At 38.4% G+C, this 22285-nt stretch overlaps 1 pseudogene across 1 annotated transcript in view; it reads right to left on the bottom strand.

Annotated features, from left to right (window-relative positions):
- Window positions 1-2101: 2101 nt before the first annotated feature.
- The window catches only part of LOC144634727 (uncharacterized), a 46597-nt pseudogene continuing 26413 nt past the window's right edge, over window positions 2102-22285 (bottom strand). The window contains exons 5-11 of the transcript XR_013567245.1: window positions 5824-5938; window positions 5739-5743; window positions 5270-5387; window positions 4659-4742; window positions 4296-4329; window positions 3029-3164; window positions 2102-2692 (exon numbers count right to left, since the gene is read on the bottom strand). The product of XR_013567245.1 is annotated as an uncharacterized LOC144634727 (transcript). The remainder of the gene's footprint in view (window positions 2693-3028; window positions 3165-4295; window positions 4330-4658; window positions 4743-5269; window positions 5388-5738; window positions 5744-5823; window positions 5939-22285) is intronic.

Genomic DNA, 22285 nt, shown 5'->3' with positions numbered 1-22285 from the left:
TTCAGGGGCTCATGTAGCAATTTCTTTAGTCGATTCTTTTTGGACCTGGAGTGAAAATTATTATAATTTCACGTGATGGCGGATTTGCAAAGAGACCCAAACTGTAAATTTCAAGTTTCAAAGTGGCCGGTTTTGCTAGATCTGGGATGATAATAAGCTTTAATCAACGTTACGGTATTTCAACACAAGGGCCAAAAATTGACATTTTCAGTGGCCCATGTAGCAATTTCTTTAGTCGATTTTTGTGGATCTGGAGTGAAAATTAGGATAAATCCGCGTGATGGTGGATTTGCAAAAAGACTCAAACAGTACATTTCAAATCTCAATCTGATCGGTTTTGCTGGATCTGGAGTGATAATAAGCTTTGATCTATTTGGTGGTATTTCAACACAAGGACCCGAATCGTCATTTTCAGTGGCTCTAATTCTAATTCGATTCTTTTGGACCTGAAGTGAAAATAAGGATTAATCCACGCGATGACCGGGTTTGCTGGATCTGTAGTAAAAATAATTTAGTCTACGTGGTGCTATTTTAACCCCAAGGTCCAAAATCGTTATTTGCAGTGGCTCATGTAGCACTTTCCTTTTTAGATTCTTTTGGACCTGGAGTGAACATAAGGATGAATCCACGTATTGGCGAATAATTCAAAAAGACCCAAACTGTGCATTTCAAGTCTCAAAACGGCCGGTTTTACTGAAACTGGCATGGAGTGATAATAAGGGAATAAAATGACTTTTTGAGGGAATATTGTTTATTTGCGCCCGCGTAGTGTCATTTGTGGCCCGAGCGCTTCGCGCTCGGGCCACAAATGACACTATGCGACACAAATTGTCCTACGTAGAACAAATAGACTTTGATTTTTCCTACCGAACACAATATTCGCTTGTCGAAAAACTGTTCGAGACTCTTGCTGTACACGTACGCACCTGAATGCTTTTCCCGCGTCAGCGACGCTGATTGGTTAAAGTTAATCGGATGATGAACTGAGAACCAATCAGCTGCAGGGCCGTTAATGCATTAACGGTCCGCTAGGAGTCATTTGCGGCCCGCAAAGCGTGTGTTTTCAATAGGGCGGTTTTCAATTTGGCCGCGTGTATTGATAATAATATATTTTAATCTGCGTGGTGCAATAATGAATCAACACAAGGGCCCCAAATTACCTTCATTAAATGCCAACGTCGGCAGTGAGAGGTTGTTGTATTATTTTTTTTACGGCTGGAGATCAATTTTCCCAGTCTAAGTTTCTGACCCCCTTTTATAACAATATAGAAGTCAAAAGTTTGTAACGATTTTTGTTTTAAAAACGTATGCTGCTGGCATACGAAACGTCAAGTTAAGAAAAAATGTGATTTGTCATAATTTTTATCACCGCTGTTTTATATTACATATAAAACAGCGGTGATAAAAATTATGACAAATTTGACATTAGAAATAGAATAAGAGTTAGGATTCAATACAAATTGTATTGAATCCTAACTCTTATTCCATTTCTAATGTCAAATGATGCCTTCGTAACAAATAGCCTTGATGAAATTGTATTGAATCCTAACTCTTATTCCATTTCTAATGTCAAATGATGCCTTCGTAACAAATAGCCTTGATGAAACAAAGTGTCATCGCAGTCGGCATAACTGCAAAACCCCATGGGATCTATAGTTTACAATCCATGCTTCTTACAATCCTTGTAAACTCGGAATAATGATTGAACTGGAGGGTGCATGTGTAAATGCTACGTACGTACAATTTGACCTAGAAAAAAAATGTTCACCCTTCGTCACTTAATTTATTTGTGTTACATATAGGGAAGTAAAAAATTCAAAGTCTTGAGATAAAAAACCTTTCACCATTCGTGCCTTTGAAGTGTACAGGACCATATCTAGCGGGGAGGGGGGGGGGGGGGGTGGAGTTGTTCTGCCAGGCGAACTAAAATTCTAACATAGTGTTTTTGCTGGACTATTTCTTGTAGCTAGAATGGAGTTTGCCCCGCAGAGAAGTTAAGCGGAGTTTGCCTCCACAGATAAAAAATCCGACGTACGGCTCTGGTGTATTACTGGATTGAAATATCTCATTTATCACTTTATAAGTAAGGAAACGGCACAGTTAAAAAAGGAGTCTTTGTCATATCATTTCCCTTTACCAATAAAAAAGAACGTGTTGAATGCGGGTGTCACTGAATCAATATGTATCCCATGGTTTTGATGTGCTTATCACCATTATCTGGTGCAGCTAGTGCTTCGTTTCCACACGTGTTGGAGTTATCGTGTGCTCCTCCTGTACCAAAACCTATTCGTGAATCACAGGTCGCACACTCATTTTCGTTGTTACCAAGGATACCGATTCTGGCTTTGGACAGCCACACGTAATCACTAGCTGCATTGAACCCTTCTCTGTTACAGTTAAGCTGCAGCGAGCCTTGAGAGCCCAGCAATGTTTTCCATGTGTCACGGCCCAGTGATGTGTTGCGGAATTGCCCGTCAGCGATCAGTGAGTATAGCGAGTCAGCGGCCTTGTGTATGACGACAAAATTTGTGGTTTCTTCGCCGTAAATATTCATACCAAGACATATTTTGGAGAACGGTGTGCTCCAGTAGGTCGGCAACTTGGTCTCTTCTGTGTCTAACCCAGTCTCCCCTCCAGCAAGGTTGAATGTTTCTTTGTTCGACCAAAAGCTGGAATCATAGTGGAAGGTGTTCTACAAAAACAAATATAACAAGCTATATATTGACAGAATATAAAACAAATAAACAAACAAACAAACACCAACAAAAACAAGAAAGCAGCGAACAGAAATACTTGACAGTATAAGAATGTACACAACAACGGAAGGTTGAAATGTAAGCTTTTTTAAAACTTATAGCCCAGAGCTCTATTTTTCCCATCATCTCGTTTTTATTCCTTAATTTTTATGCTCTCCCGTCACTCCATCTATTTTTCCTTGTCGAATTTGAGATATGAGCTGAAGAACTGCTTTTCTGTAAGTTGGTTCGTTGGTTGGTTACAAACGGCAAAAACGCAAGTAACTAAATACCTTTGTACCGTCAATCTTCATGACCAGCGTCCAGCCGCCTACACCACATGCGCCAAGTCCATTTTTGTTTAGATGACAGTAAACGAGGATGATTTCAGATCCTACTTTCATCTGGTACGCTTTGTCTACATTGGACCTGTAACGTTCATTACTGATTGGTATTCTTGATTGCCATGTTTAAAATTAAACGTTTTGTCTGAATAGTCATCTTCGGTTTGGAACGAGATAATTATTTTCTTAAAATGAATATATATGGAGATGATTTGCAAAGAATTGACGCAAACAAAATCATTTCTTTGCCGGCTCTCTTTCTTATCTATTCTATTTGAAAAACAAAGTTATTCCTTTCAAACATTCAATAGATAAATTTCATAACCACAACATTAGGCAATTTTTGATACGCCTAAGACGGACACCTCTCTAGAGCACTTAAGGGAAAAAAAGACCTAAGTAAGAAACGTGCTCTTCTAGCAACTCCGCTTGGACACCGCTTCCATGCACTTGTAATGACGTGCATAACAGTCTGCGAGGCAGGCCAGCCTCCTCTTCTTTTTTCCCACTGTCTTTGTCTCCCTCCCTGGCCCCTTCCCTTTTTGACGTCTACCTCGCAGGCTACGTGCATGATGACTTCCGTTGATTCTGATTGAGAGCAAATGTGCAAGAAAATCAACCAAAGTTTTTCACCATTTGGCCTGACCCTTCAAAGGTAAGCAAAAGCTGCTAGCAAGTGGCACTCGCAGTAGCGATCTTAATCATGAGCCCGTTTAGCCACCTACAGCATGTCTGTACTCGAGTTCATAATTATGACAACATGCTATTCCATGGGTTAAAAAGGACAATGAACATATATTTTAATGGAAACAGTCAAGTGACGCTTGAAAGGTTTTTTTTTTTGTTTCGATAAGCAGAAATTCAGAGAACGTTATGAAATTTAAATATGTCAGCAAATAAGATTTGGTGGGGCAATATTTTATATTAAAACTCGCAAAATTCTCATTTTTGTAGTTCGATTATTCAGATGTAAAACTTGACACGTATTGCGGTGAAACCAAACGGTGTTTATCTTGGGGGATTTGTCGGTCTTATTTGACTTGCTTCTCTTTTCCTGTTCCCTATAAAGTAATGTTCATAAGTGGGGTACTTTTGTTCTTATTATTGCTGTTTATCCCTTCACCTGTTTGGTTTGAGGTGCTGTTATGTGCTTGTAGTTATACGCTGTACACTAACTACAACAACAGCAGCAGCAAAATAACTGCCGCTCACTTACAAATTTCTGTCGTAAATGTCCTTGCATGTCAAAGCTGTATCAACAGGGAGAGATTAAAAAATAAATAGCAGACTATTAGTTATGTAAACCCTTCCGGCGTTTAAATAAAAGTGCGCGGTCGTAATTTTACAGCAAATGTTTTAAAAATTAGACGGCATTCTTTATTGGTTTCTGAGGATTTTGACGAATAAAATGGACAACAGAGGTCGATTCTTATGATTGGTTATCAATCTTGCGCAGCTGTTGAGAAAAATTGTGTTGGATTACTTTGATGCGAATTTTAACAATGTCGTTCCATCGATCCCAAAAAATGTAATTGAGTAGGAAAAGATTTAAATGGGAAAGGAGGCGAATTTCACTCACATGGACAGTCATAAGATCCCTTGGTGTTATGACACCGTTCAAGAGCACCGCAGTCATGTCTTTCTGTGGCACACTCGTCGATATCTTAAAAAAAAAGGAGAGAGGCAATAAGAGAGTGAAGTGGCTTGTAACGAAAACAATTCATGTAGGGACAACAGCCAGGTCCCAACTGGATCCTTTCAAAATAAACCATCTGAATGCAATGGTCCCACGACACATCTTTACGGACGATCTGGCCAGGACCTTTACGCATGCGCACAGCCTATTACCCGTGCAGGTGGCAGCCATGGACAGCTGTTTCGTCCTTGTTAGGACTCATCAGCATAGCCAGGCGTAAGGGTCTTACACAAGATCATATGCCGTGCTGATGAGCCCTAACAAGAACGAAACAGCTGTCTATGGCTGCCCCACTCCACGGGTAATAGGCTATGCGCATGTGTACAGGACCTGGCCAGAACGTGGAGATGTGTCGCGTGACCATTGCATTGAGATGGTTTAATGGATCCTTTCTATTTTTTTTTTCGTATTTTAATACAACAATGTACTGTGACCAATTTCTCAACCAATAATAGCTGCTTAAACGACATTCGAAAATTAATAAATCATTTAACCTTCGCAATCCCGTCCGTCTCCTTCGTATCCAGGTTTACAAGTGCAGTTATATGACCGTTTGGTGTTATTGCACACAGCATCCGCACTGCAGGTGTGTGTTCCTCCAGCACATTCGTGCTGTAAACGTCTCATATCGTCATACAGTTATCGCTTTGCAAGTAATTGGGTAATGGTCCACCTAAAGCTGCTAAATTGGTACTTTTTAATCGACCGATAAAGGGTAACGTGACAAGTTAAAAAAAAAAAAAATCGGGGATTGCTGCCATGTGATCAGGGTACAAAACCAACTAAATAGCAACATTTTGAGAAGAGATGTTGATGGTTGTTGTTGTTGTTGTTGTTGTTGTTGTTTTTTTACTTTGTTGTTGTTTTTATAATAGCTGTTATAAGGTCAATGATTGGTGCGGTCTTAATGGTGTTTGTGACCAGTTGCCAGGATCAAACTGCTTTGTACCAGCTGTCCGTTACAAGGTCTTGCTGTGTAAAGAAATAAATCTACATAAATTGATCTGTAATAACCAGGATAGAAAAGCAGCAAGTATGTTTTCCTCACCACTTTCACAATCCTGACCAGTAAATCCAGGGAAACAGAGACAGCGATATCCTCTGTCTGTAAAACCGCTTTGACAGGTTGCGTTGTTCTTACAAAGGTTGTTCATACACGCGTTCTAGAACATAAAAAATGCAGCTAACATTCTTTACCGAGTACAATATTCGATTATTATTACTTTTTTTTGCGATAAAGATAGACTTCGAGCAGACTATTTCTTTTCTTAACGTGCATCACAAAAACACGAATGCGAACGAGTTGCGAGCGGCGGTGCTGAGAGCCGCGAGCCGCGAGACGCTCGGGCGCAATTTGAACTCTTCCGGTCTCACGTAGCATTTCAGGAACAAAAACCGACTGCTCGCGGTCTACAATAAAAAAGGGCATCACACAAAACGTGAGTATAGTATAGTTTGAACTGTCACTCCCAAACTGGTTGTTAACTTGTTTGACGAGGGCGCCTAGGAACACACGCTTATATTTTTAAATGATAAAATTATAATAAAAAATAAAAAATATATATATATGTCTGAATTTATCAAAACCGGGTCAGAGAAAAGGTGACGTCAGTATTCTTGAACAAGTACGTTACTGCGCGAATTGGCTCAAAACGCAACAAGAAAGGGGGGGAAAAAAAAAAAAAGAAATACAGCGCTGAAAGGTAGAGAAGAGAGAGGAGAAGGGAAAAAAAGACTGACATTCCCTTTAGTTTTTATATCATCGAGTTTGGAGATAGTTTCTGGCGAGAAAAAAACGCTTTTACAGCGATTTGCGCTTAAAACGGTGAAAATTTCCTTGACCTGGTTTTGATAAATTCAGACATATGATTCAATAGTATGACCGGAAAGGCCAAGAATGAGCTTCTCGAGTTACAATCAATCATTTTCTATGCATCTAGAGAGAAATCCAGGCTTTCCCTGCTCATACTATTGAATCATATGTCTGAATTTATCAAAACCGGGTCAGAGAAAAGTGACGTCAGTATTCTTGAACAAGTACGTTACTGCGCGAATTGGCTCAAAACGCAACAAGAAAGGGGGAAAAAAAAAAAAAAAGAAATACAGCGCTGAAAGGTAGAGAAGAGAGAGGAGAAGGGAAAAAAAAGACTGACATTCCCTTTAGTTTTTATATCATCGAGTTTGGAGATAGTTTCTGGCGAGAAAAAAACGCTTTTACAGCGATTTGCGCTTAAAACGGTGAAAATTTCCTTGACCTGGTTTTGATAAATTCAGACATATGATTCAATAGTATGACCGGAAAGGCCAAGAATGAGCTTCTCGAGTTACAATCAATCATTTTCTATGCATCTAGAGAGAAATCCAGGCTTTCCCTGCTCATACTATTGAATCATATGTCTGAATTTATCAAAACCGGGTCAGAGAAAAGTGACGTCAGTATTCTTGAACAAGTACGTTACTGCGCGAATTGGCTCAAAACGCAACAAGAAAGGGGGAAAAAAAAAAAAAAAAGAAATACAGCGCTGAAAGGTAGAGAAGAGAGAGGAGAAGGGAAAAAAAGACTGACATTCCCTTTAGTTTTTATATCATCGAGTTTGGAGATAGTTTCTGGCGAGAAAAAAACGCTTTTACAGCGATTTGCGCTTAAAACGGTGAAAATTTCCTTGACCTGGTTTTGATAAATTCAGACATATGATTCAATAGTATGACCGGAAAGGCCAAGAATGAGCTTCTCGAGTTACAATCAATCATTTTCTATGCATCTAGAGAGAAATCCAGGCTTTCCCTGCTCATACTATTGAATCATATGTCTGAATTTATCAAAACCGGGTCAGAGAAAAGTGACGTCAGTATTCTTGAACAAGTACGTTACTGCGCGAATTGGCTCAAAACGCAACAAGAAAGGGGGAAAAAAAAAAAAAAAAGAAATACAGCGCTGAAAGGTAGAGAAGAGAGAGGAGAAGGGAAAAAAAGACTGACATTCCCTTTAGTTTTTATATCATCGAGTTTGGAGATAGTTTCTGGCGAGAAAAAAACGCTTTTACAGCGATTTGCGCTTAAAACGGTGAAAATTTCCTTGACCTGGTTTTGATAAATTCAGACATATGATTCAATAGTATGACCGGAAAGGCCAAGAATGAGCTTCTCGAGTTACAATCAATCATTTTCTATGCATCTAGAGAGAAATCCAGGCTTTCCCTGCTCATACTATTGAATCATATGTCTGAATTTATCAAAACCGGGTCAGAGAAAAGTGACGTCAGTATTCTTGAACAAGTACGTTACTGCGCGAATTGGCTCAAAACGCAACAAGAAAGGGGGAAAAAAAAAAAAAAAGAAATACAGCGCTGAAAGGTAGAGAAGAGAGAGGAGAAGGGAAAAAAAGACTGACATTCCCTTTAGTTTTTATATCATCGAGTTTGGAGATAGTTTCTGGCGAGAAAAAAACGCTTTTACAGCGATTTGCGCTTAAAACGGTGAAAATTTCCTTGACCTGGTTTTGATAAATTCAGACATATGATTCAATAGTATGACCGGAAAGGCCAAGAATGAGCTTCTCGAGTTACAATCAATCATTTTCTATGCATCTAGAGAGAAATCCAGGCTTTCCCTGCTCATACTATTGAATCATATGTCTGAATTTATCAAAACCGGGTCAGAGAAAAGTGACGTCAGTATTCTTGAACAAGTACGTTACTGCGCGAATTGGCTCAAAACGCAACAAGAAAGGGGGAAAAAAAAAAAAAAAAAGAAATACAGCGCTGAAAGGTAGAGAAGAGAGAGGAGAAGGGAAAAAAAGACTGACATTCCCTTTAGTTTTTATATCATCGAGTTTGGAGATAGTTTCTGGCGAGAAAAAAACGCTTTTACAGCGATTTGCGCTTAAAACGGTGAAAATTTCCTTGACCTGGTTTTGATAAATTCAGACATATGATTCAATAGTATGACCGGAAAGGCCAAGAATGAGCTTCTCGAGTTACAATCAATCATTTTCTATGCATCTAGAGAGAAATCCAGGCTTTCCCTGCTCATACTATTGAATCATATGTCTGAATTTATCAAAACCGGGTCAGAGAAAAGTGACGTCAGTATTCTTGAACAAGTACGTTACTGCGCGAATTGGCTCAAAACGCAACAAGAAAGGGGGAAAAAAAAAAAAAAAAAGAAATACAGCGCTGAAAGGTAGAGAAGAGAGAGGAGAAGGGAAAAAAAGACTGACATTCCCTTTAGTTTTTATATCATCGAGTTTGGAGATAGTTTCTGGCGAGAAAAAAACGCTTTTACAGCGATTTGCGCTTAAAACGGTGAAAATTTCCTTGACCTGGTTTTGATAAATTCAGACATATGATTCAATAGTATGACCGGAAAGGCCAAGAATGAGCTTCTCGAGTTACAATCAATCATTTTCTATGCATCTAGAGAGAAATCCAGGCTTTCCCTGCTCATACTATTGAATCATATGTCTGAATTTATCAAAACCGGGTCAGAGAAAAGTGACGTCAGTATTCTTGAACAAGTACGTTACTGCGCGAATTGGCTCAAAACGCAACAAGAAAGGGGGAAAAAAAAAAAAAAAAAGAAATACAGCGCTGAAAGGTAGAGAAGAGAGAGGAGAAGGGAAAAAAAGACTGACATTCCCTTTAGTTTTTATATCATCGAGTTTGGAGATAGTTTCTGGCGAGAAAAAAACGCTTTTACAGCGATTTGCGCTTAAAACGGTGAAAATTTCCTTGACCTGGTTTTGATAAATTCAGACATATGATTCAATAGTATGACCGGAAAGGCCAAGAATGAGCTTCTCGAGTTACAATCAATCATTTTCTATGCATCTAGAGAGAAATCCAGGCTTTCCCTGCTCATACTATTGAATCATATGTCTGAATTTATCAAAACCGGGTCAGAGAAAAGTGACGTCAGTATTCTTGAACAAGTACGTTACTGCGCGAATTGGCTCAAAACGCAACAAGAAAGGGGGAAAAAAAAAAAAAAAAAGAAATACAGCGCTGAAAGGTAGAGAAGAGAGAGGAGAAGGGAAAAAAAAGACTGACATTCCCTTTAGTTTTTATATCATCGAGTTTGGAGATAGTTTCTGGCGAGAAAAAAACGCTTTTACAGCGATTTGCGCTTAAAACGGTGAAAATTTCCTTGACCTGGTTTTGATAAATTCAGACATATGATTCAATAGTATGACCGGAAAGGCCAAGAATGAGCTTCTCGAGTTACAATCAATCATTTTCTATGCATCTAGAGAGAAATCCAGGCTTTCCCTGCTCATACTATTGAATCATATGTCTGAATTTATCAAAACCGGGTCAGAGAAAAGTGACGTCAGTATTCTTGAACAAGTACGTTACTGCGCGAATTGGCTCAAAACGCAACAAGAAAGGGGGAAAAAAAAAAAAAAAGAAATACAGCGCTGAAAGGTAGAGAAGAGAGAGGAGAAGGGAAAAAAAGACTGACATTCCCTTTAGTTTTTATATCATCGAGTTTGGAGATAGTTTCTGGCGAGAAAAAAACGCTTTTACAGCGATTTGCGCTTAAAACGGTGAAAATTTCCTTGACCTGGTTTTGATAAATTCAGACATATGATTCAATAGTATGACCGGAAAGGCCAAGAATGAGCTTCTCGAGTTACAATCAATCATTTTCTATGCATCTAGAGAGAAATCCAGGCTTTCCCTGCTCATACTATTGAATCATATGTCTGAATTTATCAAAACCGGGTCAGAGAAAAGTGACGTCAGTATTCTTGAACAAGTACGTTACTGCGCGAATTGGCTCAAAACGCAACAAGAAAGGGGGAAAAAAAAAAAAAAAAGAAATACAGCGCTGAAAGGTAGAGAAGAGAGAGGAGAAGGGAAAAAAAGACTGACATTCCCTTTAGTTTTTATATCATCGAGTTTGGAGATAGTTTCTGGCGAGAAAAAAACGCTTTTACAGCGATTTGCGCTTAAAACGGTGAAAATTTCCTTGACCTGGTTTTGATAAATTCAGACATATGATTCAATAGTATGACCGGAAAGGCCAAGAATGAGCTTCTCGAGTTACAATCAATCATTTTCTATGCATCTAGAGAGAAATCCAGGCTTTCCCTGCTCATACTATTGAATCATATGTCTGAATTTATCAAAACCGGGTCAGAGAAAAGTGACGTCAGTATTCTTGAACAAGTACGTTACTGCGCGAATTGGCTCAAAACGCAACAAGAAAGGGGGAAAAAAAAAAAAAAAAGAAATACAGCGCTGAAAGGTAGAGAAGAGAGAGGAGAAGGGAAAAAAAGACTGACATTCCCTTTAGTTTTTATATCATCGAGTTTGGAGATAGTTTCTGGCGAGAAAAAAACGCTTTTACAGCGATTTGCGCTTAAAACGGTGAAAATTTCCTTGACCTGGTTTTGATAAATTCAGACATATGATTCAATAGTATGACCGGAAAGGCCAAGAATGAGCTTCTCGAGTTACAATCAATCATTTTCTATGCATCTAGAGAGAAATCCAGGCTTTCCCTGCTCATACTATTGAATCATATGTCTGAATTTATCAAAACCGGGTCAGAGAAAAGTGACGTCAGTATTCTTGAACAAGTACGTTACTGCGCGAATTGGCTCAAAACGCAACAAGAAAGGGGGAAAAAAAAAAAAAAAAAGAAATACAGCGCTGAAAGGTAGAGAAGAGAGAGGAGAAGGGAAAAAAAGACTGACATTCCCTTTAGTTTTTATATCATCGAGTTTGGAGATAGTTTCTGGCGAGAAAAAAACGCTTTTACAGCGATTTGCGCTTAAAACGGTGAAAATTTCCTTGACCTGGTTTTGATAAATTCAGACATATGATTCAATAGTATGACCGGAAAGGCCAAGAATGAGCTTCTCGAGTTACAATCAATCATTTTCTATGCATCTAGAGAGAAATCCAGGCTTTCCCTGCTCATACTATTGAATCATATGTCTGAATTTATCAAAACCGGGTCAGAGAAAAGTGACGTCAGTATTCTTGAACAAGTACGTTACTGCGCGAATTGGCTCAAAACGCAACAAGAAAGGGGGAAAAAAAAAAAAAAAAGAAATACAGCGCTGAAAGGTAGAGAAGAGAGAGGAGAAGGGAAAAAAAGACTGACATTCCCTTTAGTTTTTATATCATCGAGTTTGGAGATAGTTTCTGGCGAGAAAAAAACGCTTTTACAGCGATTTGCGCTTAAAACGGTGAAAATTTCCTTGACCTGGTTTTGATAAATTCAGACATATGATTCAATAGTATGACCGGAAAGGCCAAGAATGAGCTTCTCGAGTTACAATCAATCATTTTCTATGCATCTAGAGAGAAATCCAGGCTTTCCCTGCTCATACTATTGAATCATATGTCTGAATTTATCAAAACCGGGTCAGAGAAAAGTGACGTCAGTATTCTTGAACAAGTACGTTACTGCGCGAATTGGCTCAAAACGCAACAAGAAAGGGGGAAAAAAAAAAAAAAAAGAAATACAGCGCTGAAAGGTAGAGAAGAGAGAGGAGAAGGGAAAAAAAAGACTGACATTCCCTTTAGTTTTTATATCATCGAGTTTGGAGATAGTTTCTGGCGAGAAAAAAACGCTTTTACAGCGATTTGCGCTTAAAACGGTGAAAATTTCCTTGACCTGGTTTTGATAAATTCAGACATATGATTCAATAGTATGACCGGAAAGGCCAAGAATGAGCTTCTCGAGTTACAATCAATCATTTTCTATGCATCTAGAGAGAAATCCAGGCTTTCCCTGCTCATACTATTGAATCATATGTCTGAATTTATCAAAACCGGGTCAGAGAAAAGTGACGTCAGTATTCTTGAACAAGTACGTTACTGCGCGAATTGGCTCAAAACGCAACAAGAAAGGGGGAAAAAAAAAAAAAAAAGAAATACAGCGCTGAAAGGTAGAGAAGAGAGAGGAGAAGGGAAAAAAAGACTGACATTCCCTTTAGTTTTTATATCATCGAGTTTGGAGATAGTTTCTGGCGAGAAAAAAACGCTTTTACAGCGATTTGCGCTTAAAACGGTGAAAATTTCCTTGACCTGGTTTTGATAAATTCAGACATATGATTCAATAGTATGACCGGAAAGGCCAAGAATGAGCTTCTCGAGTTACAATCAATCATTTTCTATGCATCTAGAGAGAAATCCAGGCTTTCCCTGCTCATACTATTGAATCATATGTCTGAATTTATCAAAACCGGGTCAGAGAAAAGTGACGTCAGTATTCTTGAACAAGTACGTTACTGCGCGAATTGGCTCAAAACGCAACAAGAAAGGGGGAAAAAAAAAAAAAAAAGAAATACAGCGCTGAAAGGTAGAGAAGAGAGAGGAGAAGGGAAAAAAAAGACTGACATTCCCTTTAGTTTTTATATCATCGAGTTTGGAGATAGTTTCTGGCGAGAAAAAAACGCTTTTACAGCGATTTGCGCTTAAAACGGTGAAAATTTCCTTGACCTGGTTTTGATAAATTCAGACATATGATTCAATAGTATGACCGGAAAGGCCAAGAATGAGCTTCTCGAGTTACAATCAATCATTTTCTATGCATCTAGAGAGAAATCCAGGCTTTCCCTGCTCATACTATTGAATCATATGTCTGAATTTATCAAAACCGGGTCAGAGAAAAGTGACGTCAGTATTCTTGAACAAGTACGTTACTGCGCGAATTGGCTCAAAACGCAACAAGAAAGGGGGAAAAAAAAAAAAAAAGAAATACAGCGCTGAAAGGTAGAGAAGAGAGAGGAGAAGGGAAAAAAAGACTGACATTCCCTTTAGTTTTTATATCATCGAGTTTGGAGATAGTTTCTGGCGAGAAAAAAACGCTTTTACAGCGATTTGCGCTTAAAACGGTGAAAATTTCCTTGACCTGGTTTTGATAAATTCAGACATATGATTCAATAGTATGACCGGAAAGGCCAAGAATGAGCTTCTCGAGTTACAATCAATCATTTTCTATGCATCTAGAGAGAAATCCAGGCTTTCCCTGCTCATACTATTGAATCATATGTCTGAATTTATCAAAACCGGGTCAGAGAAAAGTGACGTCAGTATTCTTGAACAAGTACGTTACTGCGCGAATTGGCTCAAAACGCAACAAGAAAGGGGGAAAAAAAAAAAAAAAAAGAAATACAGCGCTGAAAGGTAGAGAAGAGAGAGGAGAAGGGAAAAAAAGACTGACATTCCCTTTAGTTTTTATATCATCGAGTTTGGAGATAGTTTCTGGCGAGAAAAAAACGCTTTTACAGCGATTTGCGCTTAAAACGGTGAAAATTTCCTTGACCTGGTTTTGATAAATTCAGACATATGATTCAATAGTATGACCGGAAAGGCCAAGAATGAGCTTCTCGAGTTACAATCAATCATTTTCTATGCATCTAGAGAGAAATCCAGGCTTTCCCTGCTCATACTATTGAATCATATGTCTGAATTTATCAAAACCGGGTCAGAGAAAAGTGACGTCAGTATTCTTGAACAAGTACGTTACTGCGCGAATTGGCTCAAAACGCAACAAGAAAGGGGGAAAAAAAAAAAAAAAAGAAATACAGCGCTGAAAGGTAGAGAAGAGAGAGGAGAAGGGAAAAAAAGACTGACATTCCCTTTAGTTTTTATATCATCGAGTTTGGAGATAGTTTCTGGCGAGAAAAAAACGCTTTTACAGCGATTTGCGCTTAAAACGGTGAAAATTTCCTTGACCTGGTTTTGATAAATTCAGACATATGATTCAATAGTATGACCGGAAAGGCCAAGAATGAGCTTCTCGAGTTACAATCAATCATTTTCTATGCATCTAGAGAGAAATCCAGGCTTTCCCTGCTCATACTATTGAATCATATGTCTGAATTTATCAAAACCGGGTCAGAGAAAAGTGACGTCAGTATTCTTGAACAAGTACGTTACTGCGCGAATTGGCTCAAAACGCAACAAGAAAGGGGGAAAAAAAAAAAAAAAGAAATACAGCGCTGAAAGGTAGAGAAGAGAGAGGAGAAGGGAAAAAAAGACTGACATTCCCTTTAGTTTTTATATCATCGAGTTTGGAGATAGTTTCTGGCGAGAAAAAAACGCTTTTACAGCGATTTGCGCTTAAAACGGTGAAAATTTCCTTGACCTGGTTTTGATAAATTCAGACATATGATTCAATAGTATGACCGGAAAGGCCAAGAATGAGCTTCTCGAGTTACAATCAATCATTTTCTATGCATCTAGAGAGAAATCCAGGCTTTCCCTGCTCATACTATTGAATCAATTGATTCAATAGTATGACCGGAAAGGCCAAGAATGAGCTTCTCGAGTTACAATCAATCATTTTCTATGCATCTAGAGAGAAATCCAGGCTTTCCCTGCTCATACTATTGAATCATATGTCTGAATTTATCAAAACCGGGTCAGAGAAAAGTGACGTCAGTATTCTTGAACAAGTACGTTACTGCGCGAATTGGCTCAAAACGCAACAAGAAAGGGGGGGAAAAAAAAAAAAAAGAAATACAGCGCTGAAAGGTAGAGAAGAGAGAGGAGAAGGGAAAAAAAGACTGACATTCCCTTTAGTTTTTATATCATCGAGTTTGGAGATAGTTTCTGGCGAGAAAAAAACGCTTTTACAGCGATTTGCGCTTAAAACGGTGAAAATTTCCTTGACCTGGTTTTGATAAATTCAGACATATGATTCAATAGTATGACCGGAAAGGCCAAGAATGAGCTTCTCGAGTTACAATCAATCATTTTCTATGCATCTAGAGAGAAATCCAGGCTTTCCCTGCTCATACTATTGAATCAATTGATTCAATAGTATGACCGGAAAGGCCAAGAATGAGCTTCTCGAGTTACAATCAATCATTTTCTATGCATCTAGAGAGAAATCCAGGCTTTCCCTGCTCATACTATTGAATCATATGTCTGAATTTATCAAAACCGGGTCAGAGAAAAGTGACGTCAGTATTCTTGAACAAGTACGTTACTGCGCGAATTGGCTCAAAACGCAACAAGAAAGGGGGGAAAAAAAAAAAAAAGAAATACAGCGCTGAAAGGTAGAGAAGAGAGAGGAGAAGGGAAAAAAAGACTGACATTCCCTTTAGTTTTTATATCATCGAGTTTGGAGATAGTTTCTGGCGAGAAAAAAACGCTTTTACAGCGATTTGCGCTTAAAACGGTGAAAATTTCCTTGACCTGGTTTTGATAAATTCAGACATATGATTCAATAGTATGACCGGAAAGGCCAAGAATGAGCTTCTCGAGTTACAATCAATCATTTTCTATGCATCTAGAGAGAAATCCAGGCTTTCCCTGCTCATACTATTGAATCATATGTCTGAATTTATCAAAACCGGGTCAGAGAAAAGTGACGTCAGTATTCTTGAACAAGTACGTTACTGCGCGAATTGGCTCAAAACGCAACAAGAAAGGGGGAAAAAAAAAAAAAAGAAATACAGCGCTGAAAGGTAGAGAAGAGAGAGGAGAAGGGAAAAAAAGACTGACATTCCCTTTAGTTTTTATATCATCGAGTTTGGAGATAGTTTCTGGCGAGAAAAAAACGCTTTTACAGCGATTTGCGCTTAAAACGGTGAAAATTTCCTTGACCTGGTTTTGATAAATTCAGACATATGATTCAATAGTATGACCGGAAAGGCCAAGAATGAGCTTCTCGAGTTACAATCAATCATTTTCTATGCATCTAGAGAGAAATCCAGGCTTTCCCTGCTCATACTATTGAATCATATGTCTGAATTTATCAAAACCGGGTCAGAGAAAAGTGACGTCAGTATTCTTGAACAAGTACGTTACTGCGCGAATTGGCTCAAAACGCAACAAGAAAGGGGGAAAAAAAAAAAAAAGAAATACAGCGCTGAAAGGTAGAGAAGAGAGAGGAGAAGGGAAAAAAAAGACTGACATTCCCTTTAGTTTTTATATCATCGAGTTTGGAGATAGTTTCTGGCGAGAAAAAAACGCTTTTACAGCGATTTGCGCTTAAAACGGTGAAAATTTCCTTGACCTGGTTTTGATAAATTCAGACATATGATTCAATAGTATGACCGGAAAGGCCAAGAATGAGCTTCTCGAGTTACAATCAATCATTTTCTATGCATCTAGAGAGAAATCCAGGCTTTCCCTGCTCATACTATTGAATCAATTGATTCAATAGTATGACCGGAAAGGCCAAGAATGAGCTTCTCGAGTTACAATCAATCATTTTCTATGCATCTAGAGAGAAATCCAGGCTTTCCCTGCTCATACTATTGAATCATATGTCTGAATTTATCAAAACCGGGTCAGAGAAAAGTGACGTCAGTATTCTTGAACAAGTACGTTACTGCGCGAATTGGCTCAAAACGCAACAAGAAAGGGGGGAAAAAAAAAAAAAGAAATACAGCGCTGAAAGGTAGAGAAGAGAGAGGAGAAGGGAAAAAAAGACTGACATTCCCTTTAGTTTTTATATCATCGAGTTTGGAGATAGTTTCTGGCGAGAAAAAAACGCTTTTACAGCGATTTGCGCTTAAAACGGTGAAAATTTCCTTGACCTGGTTTTGATAAATTCAGACATATGATTCAATAGTATGACCGGAAAGGCCAAGAATGAGCTTCTCGAGTTACAATCAATCATTTTCTATGCATCTAGAGAGAAATCCAGGCTTTCCCTGCTCATACTATTGAATCATATGTCTGAATTTATCAAAACCGGGTCAGAGAAAAGTGACGTCAGTATTCTTGAACAAGTACGTTACTGCGCGAATTGGCTCAAAACGCAACAAGAAAGGGGGAAAAAAAAAAAAAAAGAAATACAGCGCTGAAAGGTAGAGAAGAGAGAGGAGAAGGGAAAAAAAGACTGACATTCCCTTTAGTTTTTATATCATCGAGTTTGGAGATAGTTTCTGGCGAGAAAAAAACGCTTTTACAGCGATTTGCGCTTAAAACGGTGAAAATTTCCTTGACCTGGTTTTGATAAATTCAGACATATGATTCAATAGTATGACCGGAAAGGCCAAGAATGAGCTTCTCGAGTTACAATCAATCATTTTCTATGCATCTAGAGAGAAATCCAGGCTTTCCCTGCTCATACTATTGAATCATATGTCTGAATTTATCAAAACCGGGTCAGAGAAAAGTGACGTCAGTATTCTTGAACAAGTACGTTACTGCGCGAATTGGCTCAAAACGCAACAAGAAAGGGGGGAAAAAAAAAAAAAAGAAATACAGCGCTGAAAGGTAGAGAAGAGAGAGGAGAAGGGAAAAAAAGACTGACATTCCCTTTAGTTTTTATATCATCGAGTTTGGAGATAGTTTCTGGCGAGAAAAAAACGCTTTTACAGCGATTTGCGCTTAAAACGGTGAAAATTTCCTTGACCTGGTTTTGATAAATTCAGACATATGATTCAATAGTATGACCGGAAAGGCCAAGAATGAGCTTCTCGAGTTACAATCAATCATTTTCTATGCATCTAGAGAGAAATCCAGGCTTTCCCTGCTCATACTATTGAATCATATGTCTGAATTTATCAAAACCGGGTCAGAGAAAAGTGACGTCAGTATTCTTGAACAAGTACGTTACTGCGCGAATTGGCTCAAAACGCAACAAGAAAGGGGGAAAAAAAAAAAAAAAAGAAATACAGCGCTGAAAGGTAGAGAAGAGAGAGGAGAAGGGAAAAAAAGACTGACATTCCCTTTAGTTTTTATATCATCGAGTTTGGAGATAGTTTCTGGCGAGAAAAAAACGCTTTTACAGCGATTTGCGCTTAAAACGGTGAAAATTTCCTTGACCTGGTTTTGATAAATTCAGACATATGATTCAATAGTATGACCGGAAAGGCCAAGAATGAGCTTCTCGAGTTACAATCAATCATTTTCTATGCATCTAGAGAGAAATCCAGGCTTTCCCTGCTCATACTATTGAATCATATGTCTGAATTTATCAAAACCGGGTCAGAGAAAAGTGACGTCAGTATTCTTGAACAAGTACGTTACTGCGCGAATTGGCTCAAAACGCAACAAGAAAGGGGGAAAAAAAAAAAAAAAAAAGAAATACAGCGCTGAAAGGTAGAGAAGAGAGAGGAGAAGGGAAAAAAAGACTGACATTCCCTTTAGTTTTTATATCATCGAGTTTGGAGATAGTTTCTGGCGAGAAAAAAACGCTTTTACAGCGATTTGCGCTTAAAACGGTGAAAATTTCCTTGACCTGGTTTTGATAAATTCAGACATATGATTCAATAGTATGACCGGAAAGGCCAAGAATGAGCTTCTCGAGTTACAATCAATCATTTTCTATGCATCTAGAGAGAAATCCAGGCTTTCCCTGCTCATACTATTGAATCATATGTCTGAATTTATCAAAACCGGGTCAGAGAAAAGTGACGTCAGTATTCTTGAACAAGTACGTTACTGCGCGAATTGGCTCAAAACGCAACAAGAAAGGGGGAAAAAAAAAAAAAAAAGAAATACAGCGCTGAAAGGTAGAGAAGAGAGAGGAGAAGGGAAAAAAAGACTGACATTCCCTTTAGTTTTTATATCATCGAGTTTGGAGATAGTTTCTGGCGAGAAAAAAACGCTTTTACAGCGATTTGCGCTTAAAACGGTGAAAATTTCCTTGACCTGGTTTTGATAAATTCAGACATATGATTCAATAGTATGACCGGAAAGGCCAAGAATGAGCTTCTCGAGTTACAATCAATCATTTTCTATGCATCTAGAGAGAAATCCAGGCTTTCCCTGCTCATACTATTGAATCATATGTCTGAATTTATCAAAACCGGGTCAGAGAAAAGTGACGTCAGTATTCTTGAACAAGTACGTTACTGCGCGAATTGGCTCAAAACGCAACAAGAAAGGGGGAAAAAAAAAAAAAAGAAATACAGCGCTGAAAGGTAGAGAAGAGAGAGGAGAAGGGAAAAAAAAGACTGACATTCCCTTTAGTTTTTATATCATCGAGTTTGGAGATAGTTTCTGGCGAGAAAAAAACGCTTTTACAGCGATTTGCGCTTAAAACGGTGAAAATTTCCTTGACCTGGTTTTGATAAATTCAGACATATGATTCAATAGTATGACCGGAAAGGCCAAGAATGAGCTTCTCGAGTTACAATCAATCATTTTCTATGCATCTAGAGAGAAATCCAGGCTTTCCCTGCTCATACTATTGAATCATATGTCTGAATTTATCAAAACCGGGTCAGAGAAAAGTGACGTCAGTATTCTTGAACAAGTACGTTACTGCGCGAATTGGCTCAAAACGCAACAAGAAAGGGGGAAAAAAAAAAAAAAGAAATACAGCGCTGAAAGGTAGAGAAGAGAGAGGAGAAGGGAAAAAAAGACTGACATTCCCTTTAGTTTTTATATCATCGAGTTTGGAGATAGTTTCTGGCGAGAAAAAAACGCTTTTACAGCGATTTGCGCTTAAAACGGTGAAAATTTCCTTGACCTGGTTTTGATAAATTCAGACATATGATTCAATAGTATGACCGGAAAGGCCAAGAATGAGCTTCTCGAGTTACAATCAATCATTTTCTATGCATCTAGAGAGAAATCCAGGCTTTCCCTGCTCATACTATTGAATCAATTGATTCAATAGTATGACCGGAAAGGCCAAGAATGAGCTTCTCGAGTTACAATCAATCATTTTCTATGCATCTAGAGAGAAATCCAGGCTTTCCCTGCTCATACTATTGAATCATATGTCTGAATTTATCAAAACCGGGTCAGAGAAAAGTGACGTCAGTATTCTTGAACAAGTACGTTACTGCGCGAATTGGCTCAAAACGCAACAAGAAAGGGGGAAAAAAAAAAAAAGAAATACAGCGCTGAAAGGTAGAGAAGAGAGAGGAGAAGGGAAAAAAAGACTGACATTCCCTTTAGTTTTTATATCATCGAGTTTGGAGATAGTTTCTGGCGAGAAAAAAACGCTTTTACAGCGATTTGCGCTTAAAACGGTGAAAATTTCCTTGACCTGGTTTTGATAAATTCAGACATATGATTCAATAGTATGACCGGAAAGGCCAAGAATGAGCTTCTCGAGTTACAATCAATCATTTTCTATGCATCTAGAGAGAAATCCAGGCTTTCCCTGCTCATACTATTGAATCAATTGATTCAATAGTATGACCGGAAAGGCCAAGAATGAGCTTCTCGAGTTACAATCAATCATTTTCTATGCATCTAGAGAGAAATCCAGGCTTTCCCTGCTCATACTATTGAATCATATGTCTGAATTTATCAAAACCGGGTCAGAGAAAAGTGACGTCAGTATTCTTGAACAAGTACGTTACTGCGCGAATTGGCTCAAAACGCAACAAGAAAGGGGGGAAAAAAAAAAAAAAAGAAATACAGCGCTGAAAGGTAGAGAAGAGAGAGGAGAAGGGAAAAAAAGACTGACATTCCCTTTAGTTTTTATATCATCGAGTTTGGAGATAGTTTCTGGCGAGAAAAAAACGCTTTTACAGCGATTTGCGCTTAAAACGGTGAAAATTTCCTTGACCTGGTTTTGATAAATTCAGACATATGATTCAATAGTATGACCGGAAAGGCCAAGAATGAGCTTCTCGAGTTACAATCAATCATTTTCTATGCATCTAGAGAGAAATCCAGGCTTTCCCTGCTCATACTATTGAATCAATTGATTCAATAGTATGACCGGAAAGGCCAAGAATGAGCTTCTCGAGTTACAATCAATCATTTTCTATGCATCTAGAGAGAAATCCAGGCTTTCCCTGCTCATACTATTGAATCATATGTCTGAATTTATCAAAACCGGGTCAGAGAAAAGTGACGTCAGTATTCTTGAACAAGTACGTTACTGCGCGAATTGGCTCAAAACGCAACAAGAAAGGGGGGAAAAAAAAAAAAAGAAATACAGCGCTGAAAGGTAGAGAAGAGAGAGGAGAAGGGAAAAAAAGACTGACATTCCCTTTAGTTTTTATATCATCGAGTTTGGAGATAGTTTCTGGCGAGAAAAAAACGCTTTTACAGCGATTTGCGCTTAAAACGGTGAAAATTTCCTTGACCTGGTTTTGATAAATTCAGACATATGATTCAATAGTATGACCGGAAAGGCCAAGAATGAGCTTCTCGAGTTACAATCAATCATTTTCTATGCATCTAGAGAGAAATCCAGGCTTTCCCTGCTCATACTATTGAATCATATGTCTGAATTTATCAAAACCGGGTCAGAGAAAAGTGACGTCAGTATTCTTGAACAAGTACGTTACTGCGCGAATTGGCTCAAAACGCAACAAGAAAGGGGGGAAAAAAAAAAAAAAAGAAATACAGCGCTGAAAGGTAGAGAAGAGAGAGGAGAAGGGAAAAAAAGACTGACATTCCCTTTAGTTTTTATATCATCGAGTTTGGAGATAGTTTCTGGCGAGAAAAAAACGCTTTTACAGCGATTTGCGCTTAAAACGGTGAAAATTTCCTTGACCTGGTTTTGATAAATTCAGACATATGATTCAATAGTATGACCGGAAAGGCCAAGAATGAGCTTCTCGAGTTACAATCAATCATTTTCTATGCATCTAGAGAGAAATCCAGGCTTTCCCT

The sequence above is a fragment of the Oculina patagonica genome, chromosome 13 (assembly GCF_052425735.1).
Source record: "Oculina patagonica isolate OP01 chromosome 13, crgOcupat, whole genome shotgun sequence".
NCBI lineage: Eukaryota > Metazoa > Cnidaria > Anthozoa > Scleractinia > Oculinidae > Oculina > Oculina patagonica.
The sequence above is the reverse complement of the archived record's forward strand: the minus strand, read 5'-3'. Positions and strand labels throughout refer to the sequence as shown.